Source organism: Lepidochelys kempii, chromosome 20, assembly GCF_965140285.1.
Source record: "Lepidochelys kempii isolate rLepKem1 chromosome 20, rLepKem1.hap1, whole genome shotgun sequence".
NCBI classification, from domain to species: Eukaryota; Metazoa; Chordata; order Testudines; family Cheloniidae; genus Lepidochelys; species Lepidochelys kempii.
The window spans coordinates 17389269-17407068 of record NC_136399.1 but is presented as its reverse complement, the minus strand read 5'-3'; the positions used below and the strand labels follow the sequence as shown (position 1 = coordinate 17407068).

The following is a 17800-nucleotide window of genomic DNA, read 5'->3' as shown; positions in this document are numbered from 1 at the left end:
AGAGTCAGAAGCCCAGGCATCAAATAGAAGGGTTGAGCCACTGGCTAGACCAGTACAGTTAAAGTGAGGCACCCTCGTGTTGAGGCAGTTATGCTGGTATAGGAGTGCTAGTCCTGGGATCGCTATTCCTATAGGAGAAGCGGAATAAGCTCCACGGGTATAAAGATGTAGAACTGCAACCACACTAGGCCCTGGTCCACACTAGGAGTTGAGGTCAAATTTAGCAGCGTTAAATCGATTTAACCCTGCACCCGTCCACACGATGAAGCCCCAACAGTTATTTTCTGGTCTGGGAATAAAGTCCCTTCCTGCAGCTTTTGAAACAGACCAGAGTTCCTGAAGATGTGAGTGTCGTGTACCTTTCCCGGCCATCCCACGTTGGTGTTGGTGAAACGTCCCTTGTGATCCACCAGTGCTTGTAGCACTATTGAAAAGTACCCCTTGTGGTTTATGTACTCGCCGGCTTCGTGCTCTGGTGCCAAGATAGGGATATGGGTTCCGTCTACGGCCCCACCACAGTTAGGGAATCCCATTGCAGCAAAACCATCCACTATGACCTGCACATTTCCCAGGGTCACTACCCTTGATATCAGCAGATCTTTGATTGTGTTGGCTACTTGCATCCCAGCAGCCCCCACGGTAGATTTGCCCACTCCAAATTGATTCCCGACTGACCGGTAGCTGTCTGGCGTTGCAAGCTTCCACAGGGCTATTGCCACTTGCTTCTCAACTGTGTGGGCTGCTCTCATCTTGGTATTCTTGTGCCTCAGAGCAGGGGAAAGCAAGTCACAAAGTTCCATGAAAGTGCCCTTACGCATGCGAAAGTTTCGCAACCCCTGGGAATCATCCCAGACCTGCAACACTATGCAGTCCCACGAGTCTGTGCTTGTTTCTCAGGCCCAGAATCGGCATTCTACCGCATGAACCTGCCCCATTAGCACCATGATGCCCACATTGCCGGGGCCCGTGCTTTGAGAGAAGTCTGTGTCCATGTCCTCATCACTCATGTCACCACGCTGACGTTGCCTACTTGTCCAGTATCGCTTTGCCAGGTTCTGGTGCTGCATATACTGCTGGATAAGGCGTGTGGTGTTTAATGTGCTCCTAATTGCCAAAGTGATCTGAGCGGGCTCCATGCTTGCCGTGGTATGGCGTCTGCACAGGTAACTCAAGAAAAAAGGCGCAAAACGATTGTCTGCCCTTGCTTTCCTGGAGGGAGGGAGGGAACGGGGGCCTGACGATATGTACCCAGAACCACCCGTGACAATGTTTTAGCCCCATCAGGCACTGGGATTTCTACCCAGAATTCAAATGGGCGGCAGAGACTGCGGGAACTGTGGGATAGCCACCCACAGTGCAATGCTCCGGAAGTCGACGGTTGCCTCGGTACTGTGGACACATTCCACCGACTACATGCACTTAGAGCATTTGTGTGGGGACACACACAATCAACTATATAAAAACGCTTTCTACAAAACCGACTTCTATAAATTCGACCTAATTTCGTAGTGTAGACATACCCTTAGAGACTAACCAATTTATCTGAGCATAAGCTTTCGTGAGCTACAGCTCACTTTATCGGATGCATTCAGTGGAAAATACAGTGAGGAGATTTATATACACCCAGAACATGAAAAAATGGGTGATATCATATACACTGTAAGGAGAGGGATCACTTAAGATGAGCTATTACCAGCAGGAGAGCGGGGGGGGGGAGAAAACCTTTTGTAGTGATAATCAAGGTGGGCCATTTCCAGCAGTTAACAGGAACGTCCGAGGAGCAGTGGGGGGTGGAGGAAGACACTGGCAAGAAGATTTTGAATGGCCCCTAACTTTGAGACACCGGGGGCCTAGATTTCAGAGGTGCTAAATACCCGCAGCTCCCAGGGGGCTTGTGGGCACTTAGGGTGTGTCTACACTGCAGTTACATGCCCACGGCTGGCCCGGGCCACCTGACTCCGGCTCACAGGGCTCGAGCTGAGCAGCTGTTTATTTGTGGTGCAGACGTTCTGGCTTGGGCTGGAGCCCGAGCTCTGGGAACCTCCCACCTCGCATCGTCCTAGAGTCGAAGCTCCAGCCTGAGCCCCAAAGGCTACACCGCAGCTAAACAGCCCCTTAGCCCGAGCCCCGGGAGCTGGAGTCAGCTGGCCTGGGCCAGCCACAGGTGTGTAATTGAAAATCAGCCCCCAGCCGTCTCTGGGTGGGCACCAAAACCTGAAGCATCCAGTGCTGGCCATTTACTCCCTACTGAATCCCTGGACCTGAACTCCATGGGCGAAGCCACATTGCCTGGCCTGCGTTTGGCTCTAGGCTACATCTACTGGGAGCCTAGCAGGTCCTCTAGGTTTGATGTATCGTGAGGGCAGCACCTGGCTCTGGGAAGGCTCAGTAATTGGATGAGTCTGTTCAATTACATGGATCTGCTTCTGGCCAGGTTGCCGCTTGCATTTTGCTTGGGTCTGTAAAACGAAATGAAATCAAAGTGGCTGGTGGAAGCAGCGCAATGAACATTTAAAAAGAATCAGTGGCAGAGCTAATAGTGGGCTGGGGGGCAACTGCCCCCCTCACCAGCCATTAGGTATACGTGTGGCGCCTTTTCAAGCCAATAGGTATAACTGAAGGTGGAACCACCAATGACCCAGCTGCCTCCTGGTTCCACCACGGCTCAAAATGTAGCTCCGCTGATGCTAAGAATCCAGAGTCTATTGAGCAGGAACATGGGACAGACAGCACCCTTGCTTGGAGAACCCATGCTTTGCAAAATGAGACATGGACTTTCATTCACCCTGCACTGAATTGCATCCACTTCTGGAGTGGAGCGTAGTAGCTGCATAACAACACATGGATTGCTCGCCCAGCACTGAAATACAAATACCTCTGGGGTGGAGCGCAGCAGCGTATCATAGAACATGAGGGTTGGAAGGGACCTCAGGAGATCATCTAGTCCAACCCCCTGCTCAAAGCAGGGACAATCCCCAGTTTTTGCCCCAGATCCCTAAATGGCTCCCCCTCAAGGATTGAACTCACAACCCTAGGTTTAGCAGGTCAATGCTCAAACCACTGAGCTATCCCTCCCCCCGCACATCACAATACAGGGATCACTCACCTGGCATTGAAATGCAGACAGCTCTGGATGGAGCATAGCTGATGTGCAACAGCACTCAACAACACTACACAGGGATCACCCACCCAGCACTGAAATGATGCCACCTCTGGGGTAGGAATGCAGCAGCTGTTCAACAGCCACAGAGCGACACTACTCACAGTTTAGAGCAGGATGTGAAGAAGACTCTCACTTCCATTCGAAAGCTCTGGGGGAGTTCACAGAAACAGACCATGCTGTTAACCTGAGCTGAACAGCAGCCAGGACACAATAAATTGGGTCTGCACTGCGGGTAATCAGACAACAGCTCTGCCATGAGGGATTCGTTCTGATTAATGGAGGGAGGGATGGGGCAGGGAGCCAGTCAAGCTTGGGGAACTAATTCCTTCTCCAGGATGCTTTGCTCCAGGATCTTAGAGCCCAGGCTCTATGGACATTAATTCCTGCACCACCCAGCCGGAAGGGAAGGGCTGGGGCAGGTCTTTGCGCTCCACATGTCACAGGAGGACAAGGCAGAACAAACCATGTCACAGAATGAATCAGTTGCATCGCCTGGACTAGAACCCAGGAATCCTACCTGCCAGCTCTCTGCTCTAACCATTAGACCCCACTCCGCTCGCAGTCAGGATAGACCCCAGGAGTCCTGATTCCTAGACACACACACACACACACACGTTTCTCTAACCCAGTGGTTCTCAACCAGGGTTACGGGTGCCCCTGGGGGTACGCAGAGGTCTTCCGGGGGTACACCAACAGGCTACACAAAAAGTTTTAGCAAAGCCAGGTCCATTCGACCTGCTCCTGTTCCTGGGTACAACACGGGGCCTGGCTGAGGGGGGCTGGGTGCAGGTGGGCGAGGGGCCTGACCGAGGGGGGAGGTGCGTGGAGGGGGGGGCGAGGGGCACTGCTGAGGGGGGGACACTGGTTGGAGGGGGGACTTGCAGCTCACTGGGGGGCCCTGACTGGAGTGGGCTGAGGCCCCACTACCCCAACCCAGTCCTCGCTTTAACCCTGCCCGAGGCCCCCGCCTCCCTCTGCGCCCCACATGACCAGGTGGGGGTTCAGTGGGGACCTGCGTGGCCCTGTCACTGGGCGCCCGCCCCTTGGTGCCCAGGCCCAGCCCTCGCAGCGCCAGAAGTGGGGGGCTGCGGCGTTCGGCCGTCTTCAGCCTTGCAGACATCGACCCGCCAGCACCCCAGTTGCTTTATACTGAAATCAGTCACTGGGGGGGCTGGGCCCGTCCATCAGTGACACAAGGGGGGGCCGGGCCCATCCACCAGTGACTGATTTCAGCGTCACTAGGGGCCGTCGTCCAGCGTCACAGACACTCCCCAGAGCATGGCAGGGAGAGGCCAGGGCGTGCCCAAGGACAGGAGCAGAGCCGGGGCAGGACCCAGGAGTCCTGACTCCAGCCCCACCCCGCACACAGCTGAGTCCTACTTCTACCCACAGGGCTCGAGGGGACGTGGCAAGAGGCGGAGATGGCCCCGTCCGGACTGAAGGCGGTGGTGCGCAAGAGTGAGTGCGGAGCCGGGGGGTCTGAGTGTGGAGCCGGTCGGGGGCAGGGTCTGGTTGGGTGTGGGTCTGGGGGGGCAGGGCCCAGTTGGGGAGCCCTGGGAGGGGTGCTCCTGGGTGTGTCTCACCCTCGGGGAGGATTAGGAGTCAGTCGGAGCAGAGAGCTCCCCCCCGCCTGCCTGTCACACACCAAGAAGGGGAGGAGGCTGTCTGCCCCACCCCCAAGGGCTGCCCCCTCCCATAGGAGCTGCATTTTGTGGGGGCGTCATCGTCGTCATCTCTTTCCATCAGGATGACTCCCACCAGGGCCAGTGCAAGGATATTTTGTGCACTAGGCGAAACTTCCACCTTGCACATTCCCCCCCCCCACCCCCGACAACCTCTGAAAACTAGTAAAGTTAGCATTATAAACAGCCTGTCAGAACGGGTAACGGCTGCGCGCAAGGAGAAAAATGACGTCATAGCCACTTCGTAACATAGTAAAGCAGTACACTTCTGCCCGGCCCCAACACAGAGCTGGCGTAGGCTATAGCTGTAATGTAGGAGAGATCAAGGTAAAGCCTTACACTTCAGAAGCCCAACCCACTTCTGTTACTTCAGAAGCCCAACCCACTGCTGAATCTCCAGCCCAGGCTGCAGTGGACGGGGCCTGTGGCTAAATCCAGACCACAGACCTGGGGTTTAAAAGACCCTTGCAAAGTGGATTCAGTTCTGATGTTCCATGGTTGCCCCCAGAACTGGGACAGAGCAAAAGTGGCCCACAGCTCAGGACGGCCGGTGGTGCTAATAACCCTTAGCTCTTCTCTTAGCTTTTCCTCACTAAATCGCACAATTAGGAGGGCCTGACATGTGACTTCTGAATACTTGGGGTGGGCCATACTGCCCTGGTTCAAGAGGGGTCTCTGAACAGGAATAGCAGGGGGCTGCGGGTCAGGAGTGAAGGGCATCTGAGAGCTGTGAGGGGGGGAACCCAGGACTGGAATAGCTGCGGGTCAGGAGTGAGGGGCACTGGTGGAGCTGGGAATGGGGGGGGGTAAGCAAAGGGCTGGGATAGCAGGGGGCTGCAGTCAGGAGTGAGGGGCATCTGCAGAGCCGTGAGGCAGGGATCCCAGGACTGGAATAGCTGCAGGTCAGGAGTGAGGCAGAGCTGGTGGGGGACAGACCAGGGCTGGCATAGCAGGGGGCTGTGGACAGGAGTGAGGGGCACTGGCGGAGCTGGGAGTGGGTGGGAGCCAGGGCTGGGATAGCAAGGGCTCCAGTCAGTAGTGAGGGGCACTGGCACAGCTGGTGGGGGCAGTCCAGGGCTGGCGTGGGGAGGGGGGGGTGTAGCTGCAGTTCAGGGTCGAAATGCGTGGAGAAAGCAGGTTTGTGTCTGCCTTCGCCATGTCTAGATCCAGTCTGTGCTGCCAGCCCCTTACCGTGCACTCGAGCCCCACGTGCCCCAGTGAACGGGGCGTCCGCATGCCGCAGGTGTAAAGGACTGCAGGAAAGCAGCAGGGAGGCCAGCGCGTCCTGGTGCAGAATAGCCCCTGGAGCCTCATTAGGACCAAGCAGCCAAGTCCTGATGGGCTAGAGGTGGGGTAGGGAGAGGCATTGCTTGAGTTATGGGGGAAACATAGTGTGTTGGGCAGTGCACTCACGCACACCAGCTACCGGGAGTGGGAGTGAGAGTGAGAGCACAGGTCAGGGTCTCGGGGCTATTGCCCTACGGGGCCAGCCAGAATCAGGTGCTTCGTAGGGGTAAAACAGATGTATTATGGTAGCACCCAGGAGTCCCAGTCATGGACCAAGGCCCCATTTTGCAAGGCGTTGTACATTATTCATTAGGTGTATTACAGTGGTGCCCAGGAGCGCCAGTCATCACCAACAAAAAGATGGTGCTTGGCCCGAAGAGCTGACTATCTAATTGCTTAGCTGGGCTGTGGAAGGTGCCCAGGAGACAGGCCAGCAGTTCCCTGAGTGGGGCATGCCTTGGAGGGGTTCTATGTGCAGGACTCAGAATTTGAAGTCTTTGTTGTGTTGCTGTCCCCCATACACAGTGAGGGTCCCTGGATCCCCTCCAGTCAAGAGGTGCTGGACAGGATCTGTTTTCTTCCTGCACGGGGCCAGATCCTTAGTTCAGCTGCGCTCGTATCCAGCCTGGCAGAAAGGAAGGGGGATCAGACCCATGGCCCATCTAGCCTGTCACCCCACCACGATCGCTGACTGGGGGCTCTGCTAGGAGCACAACACTATCTGGCCTGAAAGCAGCCTCTGAGCCACTTCCCCGAGGCGTCCTTCCACCAGCCAGTGGGTCCTGGCTCAGGGCACAGCCGTCCCGTCTGAGCCCCACCACTAATCCCCGTCTCTTTCCCTCGCAGAGATCCTCAGCGTTGTCCTCGTGAAGAAGGAAAGAGAATGGAAGGTAAGGAGGCCGAACCTGTTGCCCTGGTGTCCCCCTGGGGATATGCTGTATCCATATATCATGCTCCTCCCCCTCCAGCCTCTTGAGATTCATTAGGAACCTGAGCTTTTCCAGGCTGGATCAGATCCCTGCTCTGTCTAGCCCATCATCCGTCCCCAGCTAGGCTTGGGTATGTCTGCCTTCCCACCGCGCTGGATCAGACCCAGCTTGTCCAGCTAGCCCCATATCTCCCCCACACACACACACCGGATCAGACCACTGGGACCAGTGAATCAGCCTGGGTGGGAGGAGGAGCAGGAGAGTGCCAAGCATGGGGCAGTATGCACCATTGGCCAGGCAGGTTATTGAGCCCCCGGCATGGACTGGGCCGGGGGATGTGGAGCAGCGGGTTAGGCCGGTGCGGCAGAGGGAGCATTCGGCACGGCAGGAAGGTGGTGGAGATGTTGGGCCAATGGCCTACAGGGCTTTCCTAGGGGAACACGGAGACTCCCCTCGTTCCATTTCTCTGTGCGCAGCACAACGTCAGGATGGGAATGGGGCCAGTAGGGGCTCCCTAGGAGGCTGCTTCCCCGGAGCTGGGCTTCATGTTCTTTGCCACGTGAGGCACAGACTGTCCCCCAGACCTCTCCGCAGTGCAATCCTGTGGGGATTGGATGGGCAGGTGCAGCAGGCGGAGAGAGGCGACCTCAGCTGAGACTCAAAGCGAAGGAGACTCGATGAGGCAGAGGCTCAGGGAGCAGGGGCTGTTGGGGAGGAGGCTCCTGCATCTGCAGCAGCAAGGTGAGTGGAGGGAGACCAGGGGCAGGGGGCGCTGGCAGAGCAGGGTGAAGCCCAGAACCCGCAGGGGCTGCCCGCGGAGGGAGCGCTGTAGGAGAGGACTGCAAGCTGGGGCCTGGGGCTTGGGACAGGGCAGCCAGGTTCTCACCTGTCACAATGGCTGGTCGAGGGGTCTGAACAGGTTCCAAACACCCTGCCAGGCTAGCTGGCGTGGCGAAGCTGCAGGTGCCCAGCATGGCGCCCGGGGAGGGAGGGGGCCCTGATGGTAGTTGCCTGGGATTGCTGCTCGGCCGGCTGTTCCCTGGGCACTGCTCAGAGCCCACTTAGTTCAGCAGCAAGGCAATGCCAGGCCCCATCTGTGGCCGGGCATGGACACTTCTGTGGCAGCGAGAGACATGACTGGGCCCTAAGGATGTCCCGGGCACATGGGGACAAGCCCTGCTCCAGGTGGGGAGGGAGCCCAGAGCCAGGGGGGTAAAAACCAGCCCACCTCCTGATGGCATCATGCTAGGCCCTGAGTCCCCAGGGGCTGGGCATGGGCTGGGCCATTTGAGCAGCAGGGAGGGGCCTCGGCAGGTGCTGACACACCCTTTCTTCCCCCTTTGCAGTCGGTGCAGGCTTTGATCAATGACTTCCAGGGCACCCCCACCTTCAACTACAAGGCAGTTCACGTCTTCTTCCTCAGCCGTGAGTATCGGGGGTCGGGGGATCCCCCAGCTGGGAGCCTGGACAGCGGCACACTGGAGCCTGGGGGTGGGGGAGACTCTCTCTGCCGGCAGGCCAGTGCGCAGCACCCTGATTATGCTCTGCCCTCCTGCAGGGGATGCAGCCCCAGCAGGCCAGACCGAATGAGGTCAGGCTTGACAAAGCCCTGGCTGAGATGATTTAACTGGGAATTGGTCCTGCTTCGAGCAGGGGGTTGGACTAGATGACCTTCTGGGGTCCCTTCCAACCCTGATATTCTATGATTCTATGACGCCACCTATCCCTTCCCCCCCTTCTCCCCCACGGGCCTGCCTCCAGCCAGCACGGCTCACAGACACCTGCAGCATGTGCCCAGAAAGGAGGCCTCTGGCTACCATTCCCAGCATGCATTGCTCCATCAGTCCCAACTCGGTGGGGGGATGGGACAGCACCAGAATACCCAGTGTGTCAGGGTCAGATCTGCTTCTCCCCATTACAGCGGCAGGGGGAGCCCAAGTCCCTGTTCCTCCTTGTGCATCATCCTATGTTGTACACTCTGGTCACTCAGCCCTGCCGGGGGGCTGAGGGCAGGGTGTGAGACAGGGGCTGCGTAGGAGAGATTGTGGCTCCCCCTCGCTGCTGATGCTGCAGAAGGCAAGAACCCGGCATGACTCTGGTTCGGGGGGGCTGGACTCATCGTTGACTCCTGTGTGGCCCTGCTGGCTCGCCCAGGTTCCCCACAGGCGTGCAGCACTACTGCCCCTGCTGTGCCCGGTCTGGCCCCGTCCGTGGGGGCTGGTGCTGTGCTGGGGGTCCTGAGCCCTGTGCCTGTCACTCCCACCCACTGCCTCTGCCTTGCAGCCTGTCCTGAGCCTCTGTTCAAGGAGCTGAGGAAGTCACGGATCACCAAGGTCATCAAAACCCTCAAGGAGATCAACATGGCCTTCCTGCCTTACGAGAGCCGGGTGAGGGGTGGCCGGGCTTTGGAGGAGCAGGTCCGCGCGGCGGATGGTGACGTACGACACCCCACCCTTAGTGGTTCATGTGGCTTGGCGGGGGAACCTTTCCCTTCTAGGGCCCCGGGTTTGACGCCAGCACAGGGCAGCAGGGACTAGCTGGCTGCTCACACCCTGTGAGACCTGGAATCGCTGGCTTGCACCTGGTGGGGATGGTAGATGTATGGGGGAGGAGGGCCCTGCCTCCCTGGCTTTACCAGCTCTTACTGGTGGTTTATACTAGGCCTGCAAGACAGCCCGATACTCTACACGCCTGCCCTTTACCCAACCACCCCATCCCCACCTTGTGTCATCAGTGGATTTCCCCCCTCCTGCCCCTGAGGGGCAGGACTGGGGTGTCAGCCCCATTGCATTGATGGGGAAACTGAGGCACAGAGAGACATGAGCCTGGTCTACATACAAAAGCTTTGTTGGTATGGGTTTGTTACGGGGACATGAGAGAAAAAATCCCCCTGTAACTGATGCAGCTGTGGTGGCAGAGACCCTGGGTAGGTGCCGTTACGCTGGCAAAGCAGTCCTTTCGCCACTCTAGCTGATTTCATCTGGGGTACCGGTGCCAGCTGTGCCAAGAGAAGCTTTGGCTGGTAGAAGCTGAGTGTCCGTCAGGAGGCTATGCTGGCTCACCCGTCCCGTTGCGCCAGCAAACCCTTCATGGGCCGATACTATTTATTGGTGTCCAAGCACTTTTGTCCCCATGGCTCGTTCTGTTCGGCCAGTGAAATAAGCGACAGCGGCAGACGCGCCTTGATGCCGGGTTTGCCCGTGGCTATGCTGGGGCTTTCGCCAGACGAGAAGCGTCGCCAAGCCCCTTCCCCCAACATTGAGGACACCTGGGAGTCTGCAGCCAAGTAAGGACCTGAACCTGGGGCATCTTTATCCCAGGCTGGTACATGAATCTCTGGCTCGCTATCCCTCTACCACAACAGGAGTGGCACTGGCAAAGGGATCTCTTCCTCACTAGGGGCTCGCTACAGCTCCACCAGGCTGGCCTGATCCAACAGCGCGTCTATGGGGCACAGCTGGCCTGGCTGCAAGCAGTTGGCACTGGGGTCTGATCTCTGCTCTCCCCTGTCCCCAAGGTGTACTCCCTGGACAGGCCATAGAGCTTCCACAACTGGTTCAGCCCCTACCGCTTTTTCGAAAAGAACAAGCAGATGGAGAATCTGGCAGAGCAGATTGCCACATTGTGTGAAACCCTGGAGGAGTATCCAGCCATCCACTACAGGAAGTGAGTGTGCCCAGGGGAAAGGGTACCCAGGTATCCCCTATAGGAAGTGAGTGTGCCATGGAGAAGTACCCAGCCATCCTCTACAGGAAGTGAGTGTGCCCAAAGGGCGAGGGTACCTGGTTACCTCCTACAGGAAGTGCATGTGCCCCTGGGGGAGGAGCTGTTTCTGACCCACAGGGTTTGTCTTTGCTGCAGGGACCATGAAGATAACTTCCACTTGGTGCACGCTGTGCTGGCCAAACTCAAGGCGTTCAAGGCATACGAGCCCAGCATGGGAGAGGTGAGCGAGCTGTGCTGGCCACGCCCTTGCCATGGGACAGAGCCGCGGGGGAGCACATGAGAAGTAGAAGGAGGGAGGAGTGATTTAGAACCTGCTCGGAGATCCTGGCGGGGGGAGGGGTGGGGTCTAGACCCCCTTGGAGATCCTGAGGGGTTGGCAGAACAATAGCATTCCCTGTGTGGCTGGATTAATGGCCACAGCCCTTCTGGGCAAGTCACCTCCCCTATTTACCCCTCAGTTTCCACATCTGTAAAAGGGAGATAATGCTACCAATCTCGGGCAGGGGGGCCCCCTCTGGGATAGCTGGCTCCCATGGCACAGATGCTCTGTAACTCACAGCTGGCAGTACAGGCCTGCCTCCAGAGGGGAGCCTGGCACACACCTGGCTGCCCAAACCATCTACCCAGGGAAGAGACTGACAGCATGCTTGTTAACCACCGGAGCTACTTGCTGCAGCAGAGCTGGCTCCAGCCTGCAGCCCCAGTCTGATCTGGGCTATTCTCAGGAGCTGATAGCGGCGCTGGGGAGGGAAAATCCTGCTCTGTGCACACCCTGCTGCTGTGACTCCCGTTGAGTCCCCCCAGGGATATTCCTGAGGCTCTTGCCAAGCCTCCCTGTCACAGGTGAAAGCACTATCCCCATGTTACACGGGGGAAACTGAGGCATGGAGCAGCATGCCAGGAGTAGGTGGCAGAGGCAGGAATAGGAATAGCCCAGATCAGGGGGACGGGGGCTCCCATTGCACTGCCAGGGGGAACTAGAGAGACCCCTGACCCCAGCGCCCGAGAGAACCTGTTGAGGGAGGAGCAGCAAGAACCTAAATTCGATCATTAACTGTGTGGGGTTCAGTGGGTTAGAGCGGATGGTTCTGGGAGCCAGGACTCCTGGGTTTTATGCTCAGCTCTGGGAGGGCAGTGGGGTCTAGTGGGATAGAGGGGGCCTGGGAGCCAGGACTCCTGGGTTTACCCCCAGCTCTGAGAGGGGTGGGAAGAGCAGGATCTCAGGATTTGATCGGGGAACTAGGACTCCTGGGGCCACGGACTCGTGTGCCTGGGCTGTGGGTGCGTCCCAGGGGTGCTAGGGCTGACCTGTCTGTCCCCGTGCAGGTGTGGACAAGGAGAACCTCACCAAGCTGATCCAGCATGCCAACATCCAGCAGCAGAGAGACATCATCCACAACATGCTGTTCCTGGGCATCTCTCTCACGCCTGGGGTAAGGGACTGGAGCCAGGGGCCAGCAGCTGTACTCATGCCAGGGGGCAGATCTGTGCTGCACAGGGGAGCCCAGGCCATCCTGGAGGTGCCGCCCTATGGCAGTGACCTACTCCCAGCACAGAGGTGGCCTCTGTCCCTGTACAGTGGGGTGACGCCCTCCCCATAGGAGGGTGACCCCGAGTTACTCCCCATCTGGGGTGACTTCTTCTGCCCTGGCAGAGGATACTGGGAGTCAGGACCTCAGATCGCCAGCGAGCTGGAGCTGGTGACCACTGCTTGGGGTGGCCATGCGGCGAATGAGGGGAAGCAGCTCTGTTCTCCCATCAGTCTCTCTCTCTCTCTCTCTCTCTCTCACTCAGTGATCCATTCTGTTTTCTCTGCCTCTCCCCTGCCAGCCTGGCTGGCGCGACTCAGGTAGGCCACGCTCTCCCTGTCTGCCCCCGTTCCCAGCCCGCACCTCCTCCCTGCTGCCTCTCACCCCCTCTCCCTTCCTCCCCCAGAGCAGGCAGCTGCGACCGAAGAGGAAAGCACGGCTGGAGTCCAGCTACCAGCTCTCCCACTGGATCCCCATGCTCAAGGACATCATGGAGGTACCGGGCCATCTGCTTCCTGGCCTTGGGGACTGGGGTCACACCTGGCAGGCTGGGCCCAAGGGGGTGGTTTGGGGGCAGCCATGTGTAGAGCCCTGCATATCCGTGCCCCATTTCTGCGGATAGTGGATTGGCTGCAGATACAACCGTGCAGGGCTGTACTCCCCAGCAGCGCCTGGCCCGCGGCATCTGGCTCAGGCAGCCCGGGGGACGCAGGGCACTCGGGGCCGCCGGCCCACAGCCAGTGGCTAGGCAACACGTCGGAGTTGGGGCTGTCCGGCACCCACTCGCCCCACCGCGCGGCTTCCTGTCCAGCAGCTCGAGCAGCACCAGTGTCCCCACCAGCTCCTGAGCAGCAGGATTTGGGATTGGAGAGGGTGGGGCCCGGCACCCCACCCCTCCACCCCACTGTGATGCAACATGCTCTGCTGCTGCCGTGTACACTCGTGACCCCCCAGGAGCGGCACGTGATGAGAAACCCCTTCCCCCCCCAGCCCCCACCCCCTCCACACTGCCCCTTCTCCTCAAGACCCCGCCCCCACACTGCCCCTTCTTGAGACCCCGCCCCCTCCAAGCTGCCCCTTCTCCTAGAGACCCTGCCCCCTCCACACTGCCTCTTCCCTGCAAGACCCCTTCCCCACCCTCGCTAGCTGCTGTCGGTGTGGATGCGGATACAGGTAAAAGGCGGCTTGTGGATCGCAGGCTGATGCACATCCACATTTTTGTATCTGCGCAGGGCTCTAGCCATGTGAGGGGCTCATCAGCGAGTCCTCTCCTGCTGCCATCCTTAGGGGTCTTAAATCATAGACACGAGTGCAGGGGAGTTGTCTTACCCGGTGCTGAGATGCTGCCAGCTCTGGGGTGGGGTATGGGCAGTATATACAGGGGTTCCTCACCAGGGCTGAATTCTTCCTAAGGAGTGGCAGGCAGCTGTTAACAGCCGCCCAGCAGCGCTGCCCAAGAGTCTAGGGCAGGAGGTGATCAGTGTGTGGGGCTGGAAGTGCAGAGGATCCAGGCAGCACACTGTCGTGACTGGCATTGGAATCTGAATGGCTGGCAGGGTCCTTGGTCTAACCTCCAGTGAGGAGCAGCTGTGTGACTTTCATCTAAAGGATGAACTCCTGCAGCACAGTACTGGTCACTGACTGACCGGGGAGAGCACCCCCTGCAGAGCCCCCCGCCCACTCCCTGGGGTCATAGAGCACCCTCTGCTGACTCACTCGCACCTCCCAGCACCCAGTGGCTTTTCCTTAGAGGTCTCCTATCCAAGCACTGCCTGGGCCCAAACCTGCTTAGCTTGTGAAAGGTGACATGGTCACTCCTTCCCCCCACCCTTACTGGGGGCTGAGCCCCTCATCACCCAGTCCTGTGGGGCACTCCTCAAGGGGGTGGGGGGCACACTTAGTTGCCTTCAACCTACTGGCTTGGGGCTCCTCCAGGCCAAGAATTAACCCCCCGACCAGAGCTCCTGTCCCTGGCAGATCAGAGGTGGGAGGCTCCCAGGCCCCTGTTCCAGCATTGTGATGGTTCCTCCTGTGGGATTTTGGGGCAGGTAGTTGCAGTAACCTCAGTCCCATGCATAATCCAATCAGGGGCGCCCCCTTCTGCGCCAGCCACAGCTTGGCAGGCCTTAAGCTTCCCTGTACAAGTCAAAGCAGCGGACTAATGTAAAAGCCCCTATTATGTGGCATTAGGATGTATCATAGCCTGGGCCCCCTGCGTGGCTGGGACACACCTCATGGAGCAAGAGGCAGGGCCTGGATCTGCCCGCAGCAGGGAAGGGGCACTGAGGGCAGCCCCCTGCCTCCCCCACCCCAAGTGAGGGGCCCTGGATCCGGCTGCAGGAGGTCTCTGCCCTCCCCATAACGGTGGATGGGTAGGCAGGTCACAGCAGGGCACTGAGCAGCTGAGGGGGATGTGGAGAGTTGGGGGCATCACTGGAGGAGTCAGCGTGCTCTTTGCTGGCTCCCCATGCCCCACCCTGGAAAGTGGGCCCCAGGCTGCTCCCCCCCAGGGACTGTCAATCATTGAGTGAGGAGCCATCTCAGCCCCTCCGCCCCAATGGGGCCTGGCTTGGCCACCAGGTCAGAGGTTCCTGCTGCTTGGCCCCTGCTGATCTGTCCTCCCCTGCCAGGACATCCTTGAGGACAAACTGGACAAGAGTCTGTGGCCCTTCGTGTCAGACCCGGTCCCTACCACCAGCTCCCAGGCTGCTGTCAGGTAAGGCTGAGCCTGGCTGGGCTGTGGACAGCAGAGCCCTGACACACACACCCCAGGGTGTGGGAGCCTCTGTGCCTGGGAGTGCATGGCCAGGGCCCTGTCCTCTGCAGGGGAGGGGGTGCCCAAGAGCCTGGAGCCCTGGACCCCTCTTACCGTGTCCCCCACGCCCCAGCAGTCCCTCAACACACCAGGGTCCAGGATAGAGGAAAGGGACTGGACGAGCTTTAGACAGCACCCCCAGCCCAGGGCAGGTGCCACCCTCCCCTACTCCCTTCTGCCTCCCAACCTCCTCCAGGCCCTGCCCTTCCATGCGGCATTCCCTCAGCGAGCCCCTAGTATCCACACTGCCCCTCTCTCCCCCCAGCCCCCGCTTTGGGCAGTGCCCACCCCTACACCTGGCATTCCCTCAGCGAGCCCCTGGTATCCACACTGCCCCTCTCTCCCCCAGCTCCTGCTTCAGGCATTGGCACAAGAACAAGCCAGCGACTGAGTACCAGATGGGCCCGCGCCTCATCATCTACGTGCTGGGTGGGGTGTCCATGTCTGAGATGCGCTGCGCCTACGAATTGACCCCGGCCACCAGGGGCAAGTGGGAGGTGGTGATCGGTGAGTAGGGCGAGTCCTGGGGGGAAGGGTGGCTGGAATGCCCAGGTCAGGGACAGTTGGGACCCCTGGGTGGGGGAGACCCTAAAACTGCCTGCCCAGCACCCACAGGGGGCCCATGCTACCCTCTGTCCTCCCGCACCCAGGGGTCTGGGAACAGATGTGCTTGTCCCACAAGGCCTGTATCTAGCCACCTGATCTCCTGGCCGCTGGCTCCCCAGGCCTCTCATTGCCCAGGGACCATGTGTGGGGGCCCAGTCAGACACCCCCAGTAACTCCCATAGGGATATGGCTCACCCCCTGCACACACCCCTCGAAGACCCAAGGGTGAGGAACACTGTCAGCGCGTGGATTCTTGCCTGGCTGTGCAGGGTACAGCAGCACGAGGGGTGCGGTGCCAGGCCACAGTGTAGGCATATTCCAATATTTGTGATTCTGTTCATAAGAAATTGTAAACCTGCAATATTGATTTATAATATTTATTAAATCTGCATTTATAATTCTTCTTTTTGACATAATTGTAAATCTGCAATATTGATTTACAATTCTGTATTAAAGCTTGCAAACCGTACCTTGCAAACCACTCAATTGGCTTTGCTTTCTCTAAATTGATACTTTCTCTCACTTGTTATTAAGATGGACGCTTGGAAAACCAAACCGCTCATATTGACTCTGAATTGATACTTTCTCACTTGTTATTAAGATGGACGCTTGTAAAACTAAACGGCTTAATTGACTCTGCTTTCTCTGTATTGGCGCTTTCCATTGATTGTAATGGAGATTGACATGCTTTTTAACTAACTTCACTTTATGTTCAATTGGCTCTACTTTGCAAACGGATACTTTGTAATGGAGATTGACATGCTTGTTTGTAACACCCATGAAGAACCACGAATTGGAGCGGCGCTCATAGAAATGTCACATAGAGACTCCCACCTTCTATAGTTTGGATCAGGAATGTTAAAAAAACGGGGAGTCTCAAATAAATAACACCTTTGTATAATAAAAGAAAGGCAATACCGAAGGAATGTCAAGAGACAGGGAGTCTCAAATAAAATAACAATACTCGGTGAAATGAGAAATGTGTTTTTTTTATTAAAGTAAGGAATGTATGTGAATGAATGGTGGGTTTTGAATAAACAGGGAAGTGCCAGCCTAGGAATTTAACATCGATTGGCCGAAGAAGACGCCAGGTGGAGACAACCAGAGAACCCCACCGGAGGGCAAACTGGGATCCACCCGACCAATTCAAAGGATGAAGAAAGCTGATGAGCACCTGACAGCCGTCCTGGAGCAGTCATGACTAACAATATGACAAAGCAAATTCCACGGACTGGCATAGGAAGAAATTCCTATAAAAATGGACACTAAGGACTGAGAACTTTGAGTCTCCAGTTCTGCCACTACCCTTCAGGAGCATCGGATGCGCATCTGACATGGACTCGGCTCCACTCTCGTGTACAGGTTACCTGGCCAGTACCCTGTCACGAGCAACCTCTAGGCTGGTAACTATAAACCCCTATGCAGAACTGGTATGAATGAATGAATGAATGAATGAATGAATATATAGATATATATATAATTAAGTAAGGAATAAGTAACGATAGGACAGTGTGAGTTTTATATTTCTTTATTATATTTACAATAAATGTGGCATTTTGCCTTTTCCCTTTAATAAGATCCTGCTGGTTTTTATTTTATTGGTACAACAACAGGGGGTAGGAGAGAGTCCCTCCCCTCCTGCACTAGAGCAGGGTCCAGCTGCAAAAATGGGGGTGATGGTGATGCCAGCCTCATACCCGCGCCACTGTGCCGACCGCTGCCAACCACCTCTCTCTCCCCCAGGTTCCAGTCACATCCTGACCCCCAAGCGCTTCCTGGATGACATCCAAACCCTCAACCAGCTAGACCCCGAGGAGGCCTAGAGGCAGCCCCCTCCCCCCAGAGACTCTGCCCCCCACAGCTCCAGCTCGCTGTCCCCAGCTCCACCTCCTCTTCTCAACAAGGCACCTTCCCCCCTACTCCTGGCTGCGGTGTCAGTTCTTGGGGGGGGGGGGGGGGAATGACTCCTTGGCTGTTAGGGCAGAGGGCAGGCCAGGCTCCCTCCCTCTGGCACAGCCTCTAGGGCTGTCACCCTTTGTGCCCTGTGGCCACCCTGCCCCTGA

General features: G+C 57.6%; 1 pseudogene; it reads left to right on the top strand.

Moving 5' to 3' along the window:
• Nucleotides 1-4584: 4584 nt before the first annotated feature.
• LOC140901062 (syntaxin-binding protein 2-like) lies at nucleotides 4585-17560 on the top strand (annotated as a pseudogene).
• Nucleotides 17561-17800: the final 240 nt, after the last annotated feature.